We start from the raw sequence: 18,809 nt of genomic DNA, 5'->3' as shown, positions 1-18,809 counted from the left end.
GTGGGTCTGGAATTCAAATCTAGTGCTTTCTGCCTCCAAGGGTCATGCTTTTCTCCTTGTATCCTGTGGCCTTCTAGAACTTCCATTGTGGTTCTAAGAGTTATGTGTAAGTCTGGAGACTGAATATGCTCATTATGATGCTCTCTTCAGGAGCCATCCAGTCCTGCAATGTTGCCGTCTGTAAGGGAGGAGCCCTAAATCTGAGAAGGCTTGCCTGTTATGTTTACCAATTCCGAAGAACACACATAGAGGTCCAGCAGAGGAAGACATGGATCTACTTCCAAAGTACAGGAATGTTCCGTGGATGACCAGGTGGAGACTGGTCCATGGGGCCATGAGCACAGGTGTAAGTTATGTATGCTGTAGATCAAAGAGTACATGCCTCACCTACGAGGTCAGCACAGACTTCCTGTCTCCAAGGCTGGGATCTGATTTCCAGGTACGTTGTTTGAGGATGACAATCATCAGGTTGTTGATTAGCAGAGGTGACAAAGTTTGTATATTAGTGCCTCTGGGTGCTGACAGGTGGTTAGTGGTGGTTAAGGGCACTGGACTCCTATGTGGCTGACTACAGGTCGAGTCCAGGACCTGGTGGCTTATTTTCTCACTTTCTCTCTCTTGCTCTGTCCCCCTCTGGTCAGATTAAAAAATAAGTAAATAAATTAATAAAGTTAAATAAAATTATTATTTTTTAAATTTAGTACTTCTGATCTGTGGGTGTTGAAGTGGGAGAAGGGTCATTCCTCTAGAATGGCCCTGATCACAAGTCAATTCTATGAGATAAAGGAATGGTCAAGAGATGTTCATGAGGGACCAGCTAGACCAGGAACCAAGTCCCAGGGTGGAAGGAGGGGAAGGAGAGCTCAGTGTATGGAGCCTACTCTCACCATCTTAGCAGGTCTTGAAACATTCATTGTTTGGAGTTTGAAAGAATCCAGAAGACCCTCATAAACATAAGATGGACAGCACACCAAGCCTCAGGGAGTGCCCACTGGGCATCGGCAAAGGAGAAGTGTCTTAGACTCAGCCTCCTCTCTGCTGGTAACTTGCCAGATAGTTTTCGGCAAGCTACTTCCCTCTCTTGGACTTCCAAGATTAAAGAAAACGTGGGCAAATGCAGATTTTGTGGGTTCCCCTGCTGATGATTTCCAAGTCTTCTCTGTAATAATCATTCCTATCACAAAGTGGATGGAAAGGGGATGATAGGGGAGGAGAAAGTCTCACTCCCAGGAAATGATTCTTGGGCTTTACAGAGGCAACAATTGATCTGAGTTTACAAAAAACAAATGAGTAGCAGTTTGTTAGGCAAACTAGGAGGAGGAGGGGAAATTCCTGGAAGTGCAAAAGCTTGAGTGAAGGCACCCTGTGAGTTCCAGGAACTGCAAGTAGTCCAGGAAGGTTGCCACATTTGGTGCAAGGGAGGGGCCAGGCTAGAAATGATGCAGAAGAAATCCACAGACTCCAAGATGCGTAAGGGTCAGCAGTTACTTTTACACTCTCTAAAGAGTCTATTCTTAAAGTTTTTAAACATAAAAACGTGTCATCTAACTCGCCCTTTAAAAAGATCCCTCTGGTGCCAGGTGGACCCGCATGGGAAAGGTCCTGGCTTCACATGCTGGGGCCTGCCTGAGCACACCATGCATGTGCTTGCCTGTGATCTGGGCTGACTGGGGCTGGGGTGGATTGCAATGTGAAGACCCTGTTGGAGAGGGTGTGTACCCTGTGTGAGAGTGTGGTCTCTCTCTCTCTCTCTCTCTCTCTCTCTCTCTCTCTGTATTTTTCTCTCATGGAAGAAATAAATAATCTTGAAAAAAAAAAAAAACCTAACTAACTAATTAGAAATGAAAAGCTTCTTCTGCAGTGTGTTCCTGCCCTCTGTGAGAGATAGCAAGACTGAGAGAGGAGCTGCTCCTGAGCTTGGGAGCCGGAATGGAAATACACAGGGACACAGCTGTCATAGTCTATTCAGCGAGAAGTAAGAGGACATCCAGACACAGCCAAATTTATTAGAGTTTTATTGATTAAGCTCGCGTCATCCGGGGGACTCGTGTCTCTCAAAACCCTGCAGCCCCAAGTGCAAGGTGAGGGTGCTTATAAAGGCAAAAATCACACTCTTTTCTGGGTTGATGTGGCTATGACAAGGACAAAGAGTAGTGGGCTTGAAAGGGTAGGAGGCAGGGTTTTACAGTTAAAAGCAAAAGCTAATTAACTTGCTACTAAATCTTTTCCTACTGACTTTCGAAACTGTCTGATCCTACAAATAATTTATAAAATATGTAAAGTGTTATACATTCTTTATATGACAGCATACACAAACCACACTAAAATGTCTTTCAATAAGTAAAAGGGGATGTTTTGGATAGAGGGAATTCTTTTTTCTTTTGGAGAGGTTTTCGCTATAGGGTGCGTGCGCACGCCAGACAGACAGAGAGAGACAGAGAGATAGAAAGTGAGAAATCACCCCCCAGGGGGGATGGCCACGCTGCAATCCCTTCTCCTCCATTCTCCTCTCGGGATCTTGGGCATGCACTCACATGTGCCTGGTGTGAGATTAAGCTGCCGGGTCTGGGACGTGAACCGCAGTCGACTACATGGGAGTCCAGCGACATAGCCATTACGCTAACTGCTGGTCCTGGATAGAGGGAATTCTAATTAGATTGGCAGAGTTATGATCAAATACATAAAGTAGACATCACTACCTTATCTTCAGCCCTTGCCTTTAATGGATTAATGAACACAAATTAAAATGCAGGTGAGTCTGCTTGGTTTTTCCAGCATTTATATATTCATATAACGAGCTACATATAAGCCTAAATAAAAAAACTAATATCCTGTAGGTTTTTTCCCTGAAGAATTCTTTTATTTAACTTTATTTTATTTATTTATTTTACTTTGACGGGGGGAGAGGAAGAAGAGGGGAAAGAGAAGGAGAGAGAGAGAGAGAGAGAGAGAGAGAAAGCCACCACCAGGTCTGGGACTCAGACCTCAGTTGGCCATGTGGTTCAGCACCCTTAACTACCATGCCACCTGCCGGCCCCTCTCCAGTAGGTTTTGACATGGCATTCACTATCTTTGTAGAAAGATGAATATCACTAATAGATTACCAATTATATCTTTAGAGAGGGCAAACAGTGATAGTACTTACTGAACTTACTACCAAAATGAAAAAACCCAGCAATATTCATTAGTTAGTAAGACCACAAGCTAGTCTTATTTAAATTAGGACGGTCCAACAAAAATATTCTGTCAGCCATTCATGATCTGAAGTCTGGTATAGGAGATCAGTTGAAATATGGTGCACATTAGAAAAAGTGAGACATTTCTATTTTGTTATAAATAAGGCAGTGACCACCTATTACTCATTAGTAGCCTTTTAAAGGTAAGCTGTCAACTCTGCTCTTTCTGACTTCTTTTTAATGCCAGCGAAGATCATTCTCATCCCAGGGATGTCCTTCTTGGGACTCTCCAAATCCCCCATCAGTGTACCCTCTCCCCAGGGGATGCCTTTGTTCTTGTTGGCATCTGTGGAAGAGCATCCAGGGGCCTGAGCTGCCTTCCGCCCACAGAGACCATGGAGGTCTGGCCAGTCTTGTGCTTGTCTCCCTTTTCCGTGATGTGGCACCGGGCACACTTCTGAACAAAAACTTGCCTTCCTCAACATCACTCATTTTGAATTTTCTCTTTTGTTGCTTGGAATACTAGAGTTCCTGCTCAGAAGTCGGATGTCCCATTCTCTGGAGAATGTTTTTTTAAGCCATTTTACCAATCTGGAATGCTCAATCCATCTATATTTAGTGTAATTTCTAGTAAAATGGGATTTATGCCTGTTATTTTTCTATTTGCTTTTTATTTTTTGTGTTCTCCTATTCACCCATTAAAGCCCTCTTTTATGTTAAGTCAATATTTTCTAGTGTACCATTTAAACAACCTTTTACTGTATTTTTTAAAGTTATGTTTTTTATGGTTACCCTACAGTTATCTTAGTTTCAGTAATATTAAAAACTTTGTCGTATGTAGCTTTTCCCCCTGTTCTTTGTGCTGTTATTGTCATACAAATTTCACCTTTATACATCTGCTATATTAAGACAGATTTATATAATAATTATTGTTTACAGAGGCCGGCAGGTGGTGAGGTAGATAAAGGACTGAACTCCCAAATGGTCAAGCATGGTTCGAGTCCTGGACCTGGCAGCTTGCTTTCTCACTTTCCCTCTCTCTCTCTTGCTCTTGTTCTCACCTTGCCCCTCTCTGGTGAAATTAAAATAAGTAAATAAATAAAGTTAAATAAAATAATTCTAAAAAATATTATTTATATAGTTATCTTTTAAATCAGATAAAAGGAAAAAAGGATTGTATGCAGAAAATACATTAATACTGTGTTTTACATTCATCTATGTAGTTCCCTTTAACAGTACTCTGTATTTCTTCATGTGGATTTGAGTTATTTTCTAGTATCTTTTTATTTCAACCTGAAGGACTCCCCTTTGAAGTTCTTGCTGGGCAGGTGTACATGTAATAAATTCTCTCGTTAAGTGCTTGCCTGCTAATATCCAAGTTTTTCCTTCATTTTTGAAGGACAGTTTTTCTGGATATAAAATTTGGGGTTGATGGTCTTCCTCCCTGCCCCTCCATCATTTTGAATATGTCATCCCATTGTCATCTGGCCTGTGTGGTTTCTGCTGAAAAATTGGTTGTTAATACTATCAGGGGTTCCTTCTATGTAACAAGTTACTTCTTTCTTGTTATTTTGAAAATTCTCTGTTATTCAATAGCATGAATAACATGTCTTGAAATGGCTTTCTGTGTTTATTATTCCTGAAGTTCATTGAACTTTGTGGATGTGTAGATTCATATCTTTTGTCAAATTTGGCAAGTTTTGGTCATTCTGCAAATATCCTTTTCTCCTTTCTCTTTCTTGTCTCCTTCTTAGGCTTTCACTGTGCTTATGCTGGTACACTTGATGGTGTTCTGCAAGTCTCTTAGACTCTATTCACTTTTCTCAACTTTTTTCTTTATGAAAACATAACATATTTAAAGTCTATGTAAACCCAATGTTTATGCTTCCTTAGAGATAGTTTCTTTTGATTGCTTTCTTTCATATGTTTGGGTTTTACTTTTTTGTTTCTTTGCATGCTTTGCCAATTTTTTTTTTGGTTGAAAGTTAAACATTTTAAATAATATAGCATGGCAACTCGGAACATTAGACCCACTCATAAGCTGTATTGTTTGTACTGATGTTTATTAGTTTTGTGAACTTTTCTGGACTAAATCTGTAAAGTCTGTACTCTTTCTCATGTGTGGACACTGAAGTCTCTGCTTGTCAGTTTAGTAGTCAGCTTATGATTAAACAGAGATTTCATTAAATACCTGGAAACAACAAGTTTCCCAGTCTTTGCCAAAAGGCTCTGTGTGTGTTGGGGCATATCATTAACACTCATTTAGGCTGTTGAAAACTCAGCCCTCTTCTTAGTTTCCAGCTTTTGCAGAGCTTAAAAGTCGTCTACAGGGGACCAGCAGTTAGCGTAATGGCTATGTTGCTGGACTCCCATGTAGTCGACCACAGTTCGTGTCCTGGACCTGGTGACTTAAAAAAACTCATGCCGGGCTCATGTGCGTGCATGCCCAATCCCAAGAGGAGAATGGAGGAGAAGGGATTGCGGCATGGCCATCACCCCTGGCAGCGGGGCGGGGGGGTGATTTCTTGCTTTCTGTCTCTCTGTCTCTCTCTGTCTGGCGAGCACATGTGCCCTATAGCAAAAACCTCTAAAAAAAATTAAAAAAAAAAAGTCATTCAGAGTTGAGAACTTGGGTCTCTCAATATTTTCATGTGTGTGCCCACAGCCATAGGTATGCACGCAGCTGTACACATGCACGTGGTCTTTTCGATTCCCGGGAATGCACCAGAGCTTTCCAAAGCCATTATGGACGTCTCATTTCCCCAGCTTTTTTCTTTTGGTCTTTTTAGTTAGTCTATTGTTGGACATAACTGTTAGCCACCATCCCAGATAGTCACAAATTTTATCAATTGTCTCTGTTTTTGATGAACTCTGCTGGGAAAAAAAAAAGCTCTTGCACTGCATGATCACTCAGTGATCACTGTCCAGTAAAGACAGTCTTATAAGTGGGTCTTTAAAGGAACTAGATGCGTAAAATAAGACATTATCTGGGACTGAAGCTTTGATGGAGTTCCAACTTCCTCTGCTCCCTCTGCTCGGCTTCTGGTTTTCACCATAATTATAAGCTATTGGTTTTAAAGGCTAGCGCAGGTCTAGGGAGGGTGGGATGATTGAGCAAGTTAAAATATCACAAAGCTGTCTGTTTCTACAGTGGTGTAGTCATTTTTCTTGAAGGACACATCCCAAGTTACTGTAAACTTTGATTTCCAGAGTACTGAAAAGTTGATTCTGAAATTTTTTTCAGTTTTCTTGTTGTTTTTATGGAAGTAAGAATTTTTAGAAGTCACTACTCTGCCATTTTCTTTTTAAATCTGCTTTTTTTTGGGGGCGGGTGGGTGAAATTCTCTTTATCAGGTTAGCAAAGTACTTATCTAGGAGAGTGATGAAATGTTTGTCATAAATCGTTCACAATTCTTCTTCATGTATTGAAGTAAGAGCATACTTGTTTCCAATCTCTGCTGTACAAGACTCCTTGCTACAGTTTTTAAATAAATGTAAGGCTTTAATAAACAATTATGTACTCCCCCTTCCATTTCTAACTTTTGCCTTTAAAATTATTCTGAAATCTGTAAGACCTCAGTGTACAATATTCAAGCTAACTTTGATATTATGTTCCCAATGATCATCCTCAACTCTGGCCCAAATCATATTTCTCTTAAATTGACATACAATGTGGTTATAACCTGTAACATCCATGAAGGTTTCCATATATCAGTCAATTGATTTTCAAACACAAGTCTGGCCCTGCACTTCTTTGGCCATACACTTTCTCTGCTAAACCCTGCAATGACTCCTGTAATGGCTTAACAAGGATCTAAGGATGAAATTCCATATTATACCATGCTGCCCATCAGCCTCATCTCATGCCATGCTGTACCTGACATTCCCAGACAGACTGCTCTTCCCAGTCAAAGACCCAAGAGTGTCAGTTCTTTCTTTTCCTGGGTGAGGGAATTCAGTTTTGTATTTTTGGTGCTGCTGCAAGGCAGGAGGAGGTGGAAGGTAGCAAGTCTCTGAAATTGTTGACCTATGGATCTAGCTGATGTTATCAATGACTATCTTTAACTCTACCTGGAGATTTCCAGGAAGATGAGGCTGATTCTCCTCCAGCCTCACCTCTCCATAGCCCTCACAAGAGATTGGAGAGAGATTCCTGGCCCTTTAAGAGTGACACCTGTCTTTCCAGCTTTTTCTTAGAAAAGCATACCCAGCTGACTCTATGGCCTGGTGCTTGGGGCAGCTGTATATCATGTGGCCAAACTTGTGTTTTGAGTCTCAGACCAGATGCCTACAAAACACACCAGGTGTATGTGCATGTGTGACCAAAGTCCCAAAGGGAGGGAGAGATGGAGGAATGGAATTGTGATGTGACCATTTGTTATGGGAGGCGCTTTCTCCTCTCCTCTCTGTCTCTCTCTCTGACAACCATACATACCCTCTAGCAAAAAATAAACTAAAATAAAAAAGAAGAAAGAAAAGAAAAACGACACACTATCCAGCCATAGATATGTTTAAAGTTCTTTACTGAATTAGCCACTAAACCTCAAAAGAACTGGGAGCTTTTGGGCCAGGTGGTAACACACCCAGACTCACATGGGAAAGGTCCTAGGTTTGCATCTGGGTTTTTCCCCGTGAAAACCGAGAGCAACTGAGACTGCTGATGGGTTACCCAGTGTTTAAGACCCCACTGGGGGATGCCTCTCTCTCTCTCTCTCCCACACACACACAAATAAACTAAAAAAAAAAGGACAAGAATCTCAGGAAGCACAGAGGTTATAGGAATTTGCATAGAAAGCGTGCCCAAGATCCCAAGAGGAGAATGGAGGAGAAGGGATTGCGGCGTGACCATCCCCCTGGGGGTGATTTCTCTCTTTTTGTCTCTCTGTCTCTGTCTTTCTGGCGAGTACATGCGCCCTATAGCAAAAACCTCTCCAAAAAAGAAAAAAAAATAATTAAAATAATAATATATATATATATAGTACACATAAAAAGGGTGAGGCATTTCTGTTTTGTCATAAATAAAGCAGTGGCCACCTATTAATCATTAGTAGCCTTTTAAAGGTAAGCTGTCAACTCTGCTCTTTCTGACTTCTTTTTAATGCCAGCGAAGATCATTCTCATCCCAGGGATGTCCTTCTTGGGACTCTCCAAATCCCCCATCAGTGTACCCTCTCCCCAGGTGATGCCTTTGTTCTTGTTGGCATCTGTGGAAGAGCATCCAGGGGCCTGAGCTGCCTTCCGCCCACAGAGACCATGGAGGTCTGGCCAGTCTTGTGCTTGTCTCCCTTTTCCGTGATGTGGCACCGGGCACACTTCTGAACAAAAACTTGCCTTCCTCAACATCACTCATTTTGAATTTTCTCTTTTGTTGCTTGGAATACTAGAGTTCCTGCTCAGAAGTCGGATGTCCCATTCTCTGGAGAATGTTTTTTTAAGCCATTTTACCAATCTGGAATGCTCAATCCATCTATATTTAGTGTAATTTCTAGTAAAATGGGATTTATGCCTGTTATTTTTCTATTTGCTTTTTATTTTTTGTGTTCTCCTATTCACCCATTAAAGCCCTCTTTTATGTTAAGTCAATATTTTCTAGTGTACCATTTAAACAACCTTTTACTGTATTTTTTAAAGTTATGTTTTTTATGGTTACCCTACAGTTATCTTAGTTTCAGTAATATTAAAAACTTTGTCGTATGTAGCTTTTCCCCCTGTTCTTTGTGCTGTTATTGTCATACAAATTTCACCTTTATACATCTGCTATATTAAGACAGATTTATATAATAATTATTGTTTACAGAGGCCGGCAGGTGGTGAGGTAGATAAAGGACTGAACTCCCAAATGGTCAAGCATGGTTCGAGTCCTGGACCTGGCAGCTTGCTTTCTCACTTTCCCTCTCTCTCTCTTGCTCTTGTTCTCACCTTGCCCCTCTCTGGTGAAATTAAAATAAGTAAATAAATAAAGTTAAATAAAATAATTCTAAAAAATATTATTTATATAGTTATCTTTTAAATCAGATAAAAGGAAAAAAGGATTGTATGCAGAAAATACATTAATACTGTGTTTTACATTCATCTATGTAGTTCCCTTTAACAGTACTCTGTATTTCTTCATGTGGATTTGAGTTATTTTCTAGTATCTTTTTATTTCAACCTGAAGGACTCCCCTTTGAAGTTCTTGCTGGGCAGGTGTACATGTAATAAATTCTCTCGTTAAGTGCTTGCCTGCTAATATCCAAGTTTTTCCTTCATTTTTGAAGGACAGTTTTTCTGGATATAAAATTTGGGGTTGATGGTCTTCCTCCCTGCCCCTCCATCATTTTGAATATGTCATCCCATTGTCATCTGGCCTGTGTGGTTTCTGCTGAAAAATTGGTTGTTAATACTATCAGGGGTTCCTTCTATGTAACAAGTTACTTCTTTCTTGTTATTTTGAAAATTCTCTGTTATTCAATAGCATGAATAACATGTCTTGAAATGGCTTTCTGTGTTTATTATTCCTGAAGTTCATTGAACTTTGTGGATGTGTAGATTCATATCTTTTGTCAAATTTGGCAAGTTTTGGTCATTCTGCAAATATCCTTTTCTCCTTTCTCTTTCTTGTCTCCTTCTTAGGCTTTCACTGTGCTTATGCTGGTACACTTGATGGTGTTCTGCAAGTCTCTTAGACTCTATTCACTTTTCTCAACTTTTTTCTTTATGAAAACATAACATATTTAAAGTCTATGTAAACCCAATGTTTATGCTTCCTTAGAGATAGTTTCTTTTGATTGCTTTCTTTCATATGTTTGGGTTTTACTTTTTTGTTTCTTTGCATGCTTTGCCAATTTTTTTTTTGGTTGAAAGTTAAACATTTTAAATAATATAGCATGGCAACTCGGAACATTAGACCCACTCATAAGCTGTATTGTTTGTACTGATGTTTATTAGTTTTGTGAACTTTTCTGGACTAAATCTGTAAAGTCTGTACTCTTTCTCATGTGTGGACACTGAAGTCTCTGCTTGTCAGTTTAGTAGTCAGCTTATGATTAAACAGAGATTTCATTAAATACCTGGAAACAACAAGTTTCCCAGTCTTTGCCAAAAGGCTCTGTGTGTGTTGGGGCATATCATTAACACTCATTTAGGCTGTTGAAAACTCAGCCCTCTTCTTAGTTTCCAGCTTTTGCAGAGCTTAAAAGTCGTCTACAGGGGACCAGCAGTTAGCGTAATGGCTATGTTGCTGGACTCCCATGTAGTCGACCACAGTTCGTGTCCTGGACCTGGTGACTTAAAAAAACTCATGCCGGGCTCATGTGCGTGCATGCCCAATCCCAAGAGGAGAATGGAGGAGAAGGGATTGCGGCATGGCCATCACCCCTGGCAGCGGGGCGGGGGGGTGATTTCTTGCTTTCTGTCTCTCTGTCTCTCTCTGTCTGGCGAGCACATGTGCCCTATAGCAAAAACCTCTAAAAAAAATTAAAAAAAAAAAGTCATTCAGAGTTGAGAACTTGGGTCTCTCAATATTTTCATGTGTGTGCCCACAGCCATAGGTATGCACGCAGCTGTACACATGCACGTGGTCTTTTCGATTCCCGGGAATGCACCAGAGCTTTCCAAAGCCATTATGGACGTCTCATTTCCCCAGCTTTTTTCTTTTGGTCTTTTTAGTTAGTCTATTGTTGGACATAACTGTTAGCCACCATCCCAGATAGTCACAAATTTTATCAATTGTCTCTGTTTTTGATGACCTCTGCTGGGAAAAAAAAAAGCTCTTGCACTGCATGATCACTCAGTGATCACTGTCCAGTAAATACAGTCTTATAAGTGGGTCTTTAAAGGAACTAGATGCGTAAAATTCCTCCCTGCCCCTCCATCATTTTGAATATGTCATCCCATTGTCATCTGGCCTGTGTGGTTTCTGCTGAAAAATTGGTTGTTAATACTATCAGGGGTTCCTTCTATGTAACAAGTTACTTCTTTCTTGTTATTTTGAAAATTCTCTGTTATTCAATAGCATGAATAACATGTCTTGAAATGGCTTTCTGTGTTTATTATTCCTGAAGTTCATTGAACTTTGTGGATGTGTAGATTCATATCTTTTGTCAAATTTGGCAAGTTTTGGTCATTCTGCAAATATCCTTTTCTCCTTTCTCTTTCTTGTCTCCTTCTTAGGCTTTCACTGTGCTTATGCTGGTACACTTGATGGTGTTCTGCAAGTCTCTTAGACTCTATTCACTTTTCTCAACTTTTTTCTTTATGAAAACATAACATATTTAAAGTCTATGTAAACCCAATGTTTATGCTTCCTTAGAGATAGTTTCTTTTGATTGCTTTCTTTCATATGTTTGGGTTTTACTTTTTTGTTTCTTTGCATGCTTTGCCAATTTTTTTTTTGGTTGAAAGTTAAACATTTTAAATAATATAGCATGGCAACTCGGAACATTAGACCCACTCATAAGCTGTATTGTTTGTACTGATGTTTATTAGTTTTGTGAACTTTTCTGGACTAAATCTGTAAAGTCTGTACTCTTTCTCATGTGTGGACACTGAAGTCTCTGCTTGTCAGTTTAGTAGTCAGCTTATGATTAAACAGAGATTTCATTAAATACCTGGAAACAACAAGTTTCCCAGTCTTTGCCAAAAGGCTCTGTGTGTGTTGGGGCATATCATTAACACTCATTTAGGCTGTTGAAAACTCAGCCCTCTTCTTAGTTTCCAGCTTTTGCAGAGCTTAAAAGTCGTCTACAGGGGACCAGCAGTTAGCGTAATGGCTATGTTGCTGGACTCCCATGTAGTCGACCACAGTTCGTGTCCTGGACCTGGTGACTTAAAAAAACTCATGCCGGGCTCATGTGCGTGCATGCCCAATCCCAAGAGGAGAATGGAGGAGAAGGGATTGCGGCATGGCCATCCGCCCTGGCGGCAGGGCGGGGGGGTGATTTCTTGCTTTCTGTCTCTCTGTCTCTCTCTGTCTGGCGAGCACATGTGCCCTATAGCAAAAACCTCTAAAAAAAATTAAAAAAAAAAAGTCATTCAGAGTTGAGAACTTGGGTCTCTCAATATTTTCATGTGTGTGCCCACAGCCATAGGTATGCACGCAGCTGTACACATGCACGTGGTCTTTTCGATTCCCGGGAATGCACCAGAGCTTTCCAAAGCCATTATGGACGTCTCATTTCCCCAGCTTTTTTCTTTTGGTCTTTTTAGTTAGTCTATTGTTGGACATAACTGTTAGCCACCATCCCAGATAGTCACAAATTTTATCAATTGTCTCTGTTTTTGATGAACTCTGCTGGGAAAAAAAAAAGCTCTTGCACTGCATGATCACTCAGTGATCACTGTCCAGTAAAGACAGTCTTATAAGTGGGTCTTTAAAGGAACTAGATGCGTAAAATAAGACATTATCTGGGACTGAAGCTTTGATGGAGTTCCAACTTCCTCTGCTCCCTCTGCTCGGCTTCTGGTTTTCACCATAATTATAAGCTATTGGTTTTAAAGGCTAGCGCAGGTCTAGGGAGGGTGGGATGATTGAGCAAGTTAAAATATCACAAAGCTGTCTGTTTCTACAGTGGTGTAGTCATTTTTCTTGAAGGACACATCCCAAGTTACTGTAAACTTTGATTTCCAGAGTACTGAAAAGTTGATTCTGAAATTTTTTTCAGTTTTCTTGTTGTTTTTATGGAAGTAAGAATTTTTAGAAGTCACTACTCTGCCATTTTCTTTTTAAATCTGCTTTTTTTTGGGGGCGGGTGGGTGAAATTCTCTTTATCAGGTTAGCAAAGTACTTATCTAGGAGAGTGATGAAATGTTTGTCATAAATCGTTCACAATTCTTCTTCATGTATTGAAGTAAGAGCATACTTGTTTCCAATCTCTGCTGTACAAGACTCCTTGCTACAGTTTTTAAATAAATGTAAGGCTTTAATAAACAATTATGTACTCCCCCTTCCATTTCTAACTTTTGCCTTTAAAATTATTCTGAAATCTGTAAGACCTCAGTGTACAATATTCAAGCTAACTTTGATATTATGTTCCCAATGATCATCCTCAACTCTGGCCCAAATCATATTTCTCTTAAATTGACATACAATGTGGTTATAACCTGTAACATCCATGAAGGTTTCCATATATCAGTCAATTGATTTTCAAACACAAGTCTGGCCCTGCACTTCTTTGGCCATACACTTTCTCTGCTAAACCCTGCAATGACTCCTGTAATGGCTTAACAAGGATCTAAGGATGAAATTCCATATTATACCATGCTGCCCATCAGCCTCATCTCATGCCATGCTGTACCTGACATTCCCAGACAGACTGCTCTTCCCAGTCAAAGACCCAAGAGTGTCAGTTCTTTCTTTTCCTGGGTGAGGGAATTCAGTTTTGTATTTTTGGTGCTGCTGCAAGGCAGGAGGAGGTGGAAGGTAGCAAGTCTCTGAAATTGTTGACCTATGGATCTAGCTGATGTTATCAATGACTATCTTTAACTCTACCTGGAGATTTCCAGGAAGATGAGGCTGATTCTCCTCCAGCCTCACCTCTCCATAGCCCTCACAAGAGATTGGAGAGAGATTCCTGGCCCTTTAAGAGTGACATATCTCTTTCCAGCTTTTTCTCAGAAAAGCATACCCAGCTGACTCTATGGCCTGGTGCTTGGGGCAGCTGTATATCATGTGGCCAAACTTGTGTTTTGAGTCTCAGACCAGATGCCTACAAAACACACCAGGTGTATGTGCATGTGTGACCAAAGTCCCAAAGGGAGGGAGAGATGGAGGAATGGAATTGTGATGTGACCATTTGTTATGGGAGGCGCTTTCTCCTCTCCTCTCTGTCTCTCTCTCTGACAACCATACATACCCTCTAGCAAAAAATAAACTAAAATAAAAAAGAAGAAAGAAAAGAAAAACGACACACTATCCAGCCATAGATATGTTTAAAGTTCTTTACTGAATTAGCCACTAAACCTCAAAAGAACTGGGAGCTTTTGGGCCAGGTGGTAACACACCCAGACTCACATGGGAAAGGTCCTAGGTTTGCATCTGGGTTTTTCCCCGTGAAAACCGAGAGCAACTGAGACTGCTGATGGGTTACCCAGTGTTTAAGACCCCACTGGGGGATGCCTCTCTCTCTCTCTCTCCCACACACACACAAATAAACTAAAAAAAAAAGGACAAGAATCTCAGGAAGCACAGAGGTTATAGGAATTTGCATAGAAAATTGTCGCAAGTCTGGAAAACATGGATGATTCATCCTCATGTAGAATTCTAAAAAATTACTCATTAAATCTTGCTATCTAGGGGGAACCAGTAGTTAGCGTAATGGCTATGTCACTGGACTCCCATGTAGTCGACCGCGGTTTGCGTCCCGGACCCTGTGGCTTAAAACTCACGCCGGGCACGTGTGTGTGTGTGCCCAAGATCCCGAGAGGAGAATGGAGGAGAAGGGATTGCGGCGTGACCATCTCCCCGGGGGGTGATTTCTCGCTTTCTGTCTCTATGTCTCTCTCTGTCTGTCTGGCGAACACACGTGCCCTATAGCGAAAAACTTTCCAAAAAAAAAAGAAAAAAAAATCTTGCTATCTAGATGCCAATACTTAGCTTTTCTCTTGATTTTTCAAGCTAATCCAAAATCTTTCCTCCAAAATTCTTCCTTACCTTTTTTTGTTTGGGTATCTTGCATACAACCAGCCAACACAAGAGGCAGTTTCTGTCTTTGGATACTTTCTCTTTCCCAATTGCAAATGCCTCTGCTTTGGTCAAATGCTAATGAAATTCTCCTTTGCTCAGTCAAGGCTAATTTTGGAGTAGGGAAAAGTAAATCCCAGGTAAAGGAATTAAGGCTAAAATGGGTCCAATCATTTTATTGAGTCCCTACTAATGAAATTTTGTAGCTGATTGTCTTATTAGTTTTCCAAAGAAATAAGCAGGTCTTTATCCTTTTAGGAAAAGAGAGTTTTATCATTAAGTGACTTAGACTCTTGAGAAATTATAATGCCAGAATTACTATGCCAAGGAACATTCAATACAATGAGAACTAGTTTACTTTTTTTTTGAGAGAGAGAATTTTGCTATGGGGCACATGCCCTCGCCAGAGAGACAGAAAGGGAGAAATGGCTGCAATCCCTTCTCTTCCAGTCTCTTCTCAGGATTTTTATTTATTTATTTATTTATTTAGAAGATTTTGCCTTGGAGCATGTGTGATTGTTGGTGGGGGTTGTGGGGAGAGACAGAGACAGTGAGAGGGAAAGTGAGCAATGACTTGCCAAGGGGTATGTACGCACCACAATCCCTTCTTCTCCATTCTTTTTCTGGAATGTTGGGCATGCACACAAGTTTCTGGCATGAGTTTTAAGCCACTAAGTCTGAGACTCAAACTACAGTTGACCATGTGGGAGTCCAGCAGCTTAACCACTATGCCACCTGCTGGCCCCAAGAACTGGTTTACTTTTAAAGAACCACCATCCAAGATGGCTCTTCATGGGACCAGAAGATGGCATAATGGTTGCATTGCTGGACTCCATGTAGCTGACCCCGTTTGAATCTCAGCTTAAAACTCATGCTGGGAGCATGTGCATGTGTGCCCAAAATCCCATGAGGAGGGAAAATGGAGGAGGATAGACTGTGGCATGGCCATCTCTCCTGGGGGTGTGTGTGTGTGGAGCAGTGACTTCTCACTTTCTGTCACTCTGGAGAGTGCACAAGCCTTATAGCAAAAAATCTCTCCCCCAGAAAAGATGGCTCTTCATTTGCCATCTAGAAAAGAAATCTTACCCACAATGTAGATTTTTTAAAAAAAAGTGTTTAAATAAAGCTGTCACCTCATTCCTAGAGGTGACAGCTTTATTTAGACACTTTATCTATGTTGTGGATAAAGGATTTTTCCCCTTCCAGAGCACCCCAAAGTCACTCTTCTTCCTCTTCCTTGAAGGCTCCTCCACACATCTTCCTCTGATCTGTCTAACGCCTGTCAGTTTTCAGTCTCTGACCACAAAGGGAAACTCTCTCTTACCCTCTAAACTAAATCCAATCCTCCGGCTTTACATTCTTGTAACCCTCAGTAGTTCTTCTGTCTGGCAGCGGTAGTCATAATTAAAAATTAAATTACTAATTTCCCTTATAGCTCTCTTCCAGACTAGAATGCAATCTGCAGGAAAGCATAAATGCCTCTCTTCCTCAGTGTCATCTTGAATGGTGATAAACTCAGAATAGCATCTCAATAAACACATCTAACCAGTTTTTTGAACAGTCTGAACTTGGTTGGTTGGGAGCTGACATCAAAGAGATTTTTATTTCCCTTCACATGAGGACTAGGTCAAATATGCCTTCTATCACTTAAGGATGTCTTGGGCAAATCCCTCTGTTTCATTTTTATCACTTCCAGTAACTTGACAGTACAGTTCAATGTAAAACTCCCTTTTTTTACCTCTTCCTGTCACTTCAGCCCAAGCTTGTCTCATGCTCTAAAAAAATTCTGTAATGGGGAAGAGGGTGTGGTCTGATCTTTCCCCTCCACTTTGACCTATTCTGGTTCTAGCTTCTCATCTGATACATGGCAGGGATGAGAAGACAGAGTCTTTCTTAGTTATCCAGCTGTTGGTTGTCTGCGTGTCTCTGGCTAATACTGGTCCCTGCGGGTATCTTCCGTAGCACATGTCTGAGTGCTGGCTTGTCTCTGGAGCACAGGACCACTGCTTTAAGAACTTCTGTGAGGTTGGTGGGGGCAGGCGCTCTGCACTGAAGAGTAGACCCATGTAGGAGATTTTCTCTGGCTTGACCTTTTCCTCCCCCTCAGCTCTCTCTGATACCATGCAGCCTCTTGCTGCTGAGACTGACCTACCTGATGGTCAGGGGGACAAGACAGTGGAAGCCTGTGGCCTTTGCAGGGCCCACTGTGGAAACTCCCCCATCCTAGCTATGCCATCAGGGGGACAAGACAGTGGAAGCCTGTGGCCATTTGCAGTGTCCACTGTGGAAACTCCCCTATCCTAGCTATGCCGAAGGATGGGGTGGAGACTGCTTCTCATCTTGCTCTGATGCTGTGTTAGAGAAAACCAAAAGAGACTCACTGTCCAACCAGGAAAGGGGTGCTCCCGGAGGGTCCTTTCATTTGACATTGTGGGAGGAGGACCTCATCTCTGGGGAGGAGAGAGAAGACACAGGTCTCTCCAAACTGTGACAGTTTTAATTTGGATGATTCTCTTCCTGGTCCTCCATACAGACTAGGTGAGGAGTGTTGGGGCAGCAAGGTGAGCTCATCACCCCTGACTAAGCCCGAGAGGTCATGCTGTCCTCATTAATTTGTAACTCTCTTTAGAAGGTAAAGTCTTTGTTCTAGTTTTAAATATGAGGAATTACAAAAGTCCCCTTGGAACTCTTATTACAAGTATCTGTTGAGAGAAACAATTGGTGTTTACTGTGTCGTCTGCTCCTTAGGGAGCCACTGTCCAAGTTGGGTTCCAGGGCATAAAGGTCGTTGAGCTGGGAGGCACTTTTGGAGGAGTTATATCTCTTATTTCACAAAGGGAGGGGAGACAAACCAAGACACTGCTTCTCAAGGGCTGTGTATACCCTCACCGGCAGGCAGAAGGTCCTAGACAGAACAGCATGGGTAAAAGCAGCAGAGATGAAAGAAATGTATCAGCAGGATGAGAAAGAAAAGAGAAATGGAAAAACAAGAGATGGGAAGAGGATGAGAACAAAAGATGAGGTGACAGAAATTGGCAAGGGGAGAGGATGGTGGAGGAGAGAGGAAGGCTGAGCTTGGGGGAGGGTACCGAGCAAAGGGATTGAGCTCCTGCTTGCCCAACTAGAGAAAGGGGATGAGCAGAGCAGCTGGTGAAAGAGAATAAGGGCCTGGGGTTAGCATTTGCCAGCTGGCACAGGTGGCTCTGAGCTAAATCTGTCCTCTTCCCCACCAGGCAGATGGGGAAGGAGGAGTGCAGGAAAGTGGGAGAGGGAGGACAGCACACTCCTCCTACATGGGTTCAGTTGTATTGCCATCAAATGCACTTGAACATACTGCAAGAGCACTATGGAAAAAGATGATCTGTCGATTTCTGGACAAGGTATGAGGATGGAAGGTGAAATCTTTCTAAGGCTGCTTTGGTCTCATCAACAGTTGTAAACAGCATGGCCAAGAAAGCCATTTAGAGTCCAAATCCCCAATAAAGAAGTTTGAAAGGACTAGGACAGCAGGTGACACGGAGGTTAGGGCAACTGAATCTCACATGGTTGACTGCACAGTTCGAGTCCTGGACCTGGAGGCTTGAAAAACACTGGATGCATGTGTGTGCATCCCCAAAATCCCAAGAGGAAAATGGAAGAGAAGGGATTATGGTGTAGCCATCCCTCCAGGGGCTGATTTCACACTTTCCCTCTCTCTTTATATTTCTCTCTCTCTCTCTCTATCTCTCTCCAGTGAGCAAATATGCCCTACAGCAAACTTAAAAAAAAAAAAGAATAAGAAGAAAGAAAAGAAAACTTATTTTCTTAAAGGAGCACACTTGGGCAAAGAGCTCAGAACAGAGCCTGGCACATGGATGAGCTCACACAATGTTCCCATCTGTGGGTCCAGGTGTCATTTGTGTGTATCCTGGACCCACTACCAGGCCCAATACAGCTGTATGTGCCAAGCAGAATGTGAGGCTGCATTCTCTCAG

At 41.6% G+C, this 18,809-nt stretch overlaps 1 long non-coding RNA gene across 1 annotated transcript in view; it reads left to right on the top strand.

Annotated features, from left to right (window-relative positions):
* The first annotated feature begins 242 nt into the window (after positions 1-242).
* LOC114006215 (uncharacterized) overlaps positions 243-18,809 on the top strand; it is a 24,039-nt gene continuing 5,472 nt past the window's right edge. Inside the window, exon 1 of the long non-coding RNA XR_003547970.1 lies at positions 243-439. This is a non-coding gene — a long non-coding RNA (uncharacterized LOC114006215). The remainder of the gene's footprint in view (positions 440-18,809) is intronic.

The sequence above is a fragment of the Tupaia chinensis genome, unplaced genomic scaffold (genome assembly GCF_000334495.1).
Source record: "Tupaia chinensis unplaced genomic scaffold, TupChi_1.0 Scaffold146187_1, whole genome shotgun sequence".
NCBI lineage: Eukaryota > Metazoa > Chordata > Mammalia > Scandentia > Tupaiidae > Tupaia > Tupaia belangeri.
The sequence above is the reverse complement of the archived record's forward strand: the minus strand, read 5'-3'. Positions and strand labels throughout refer to the sequence as shown.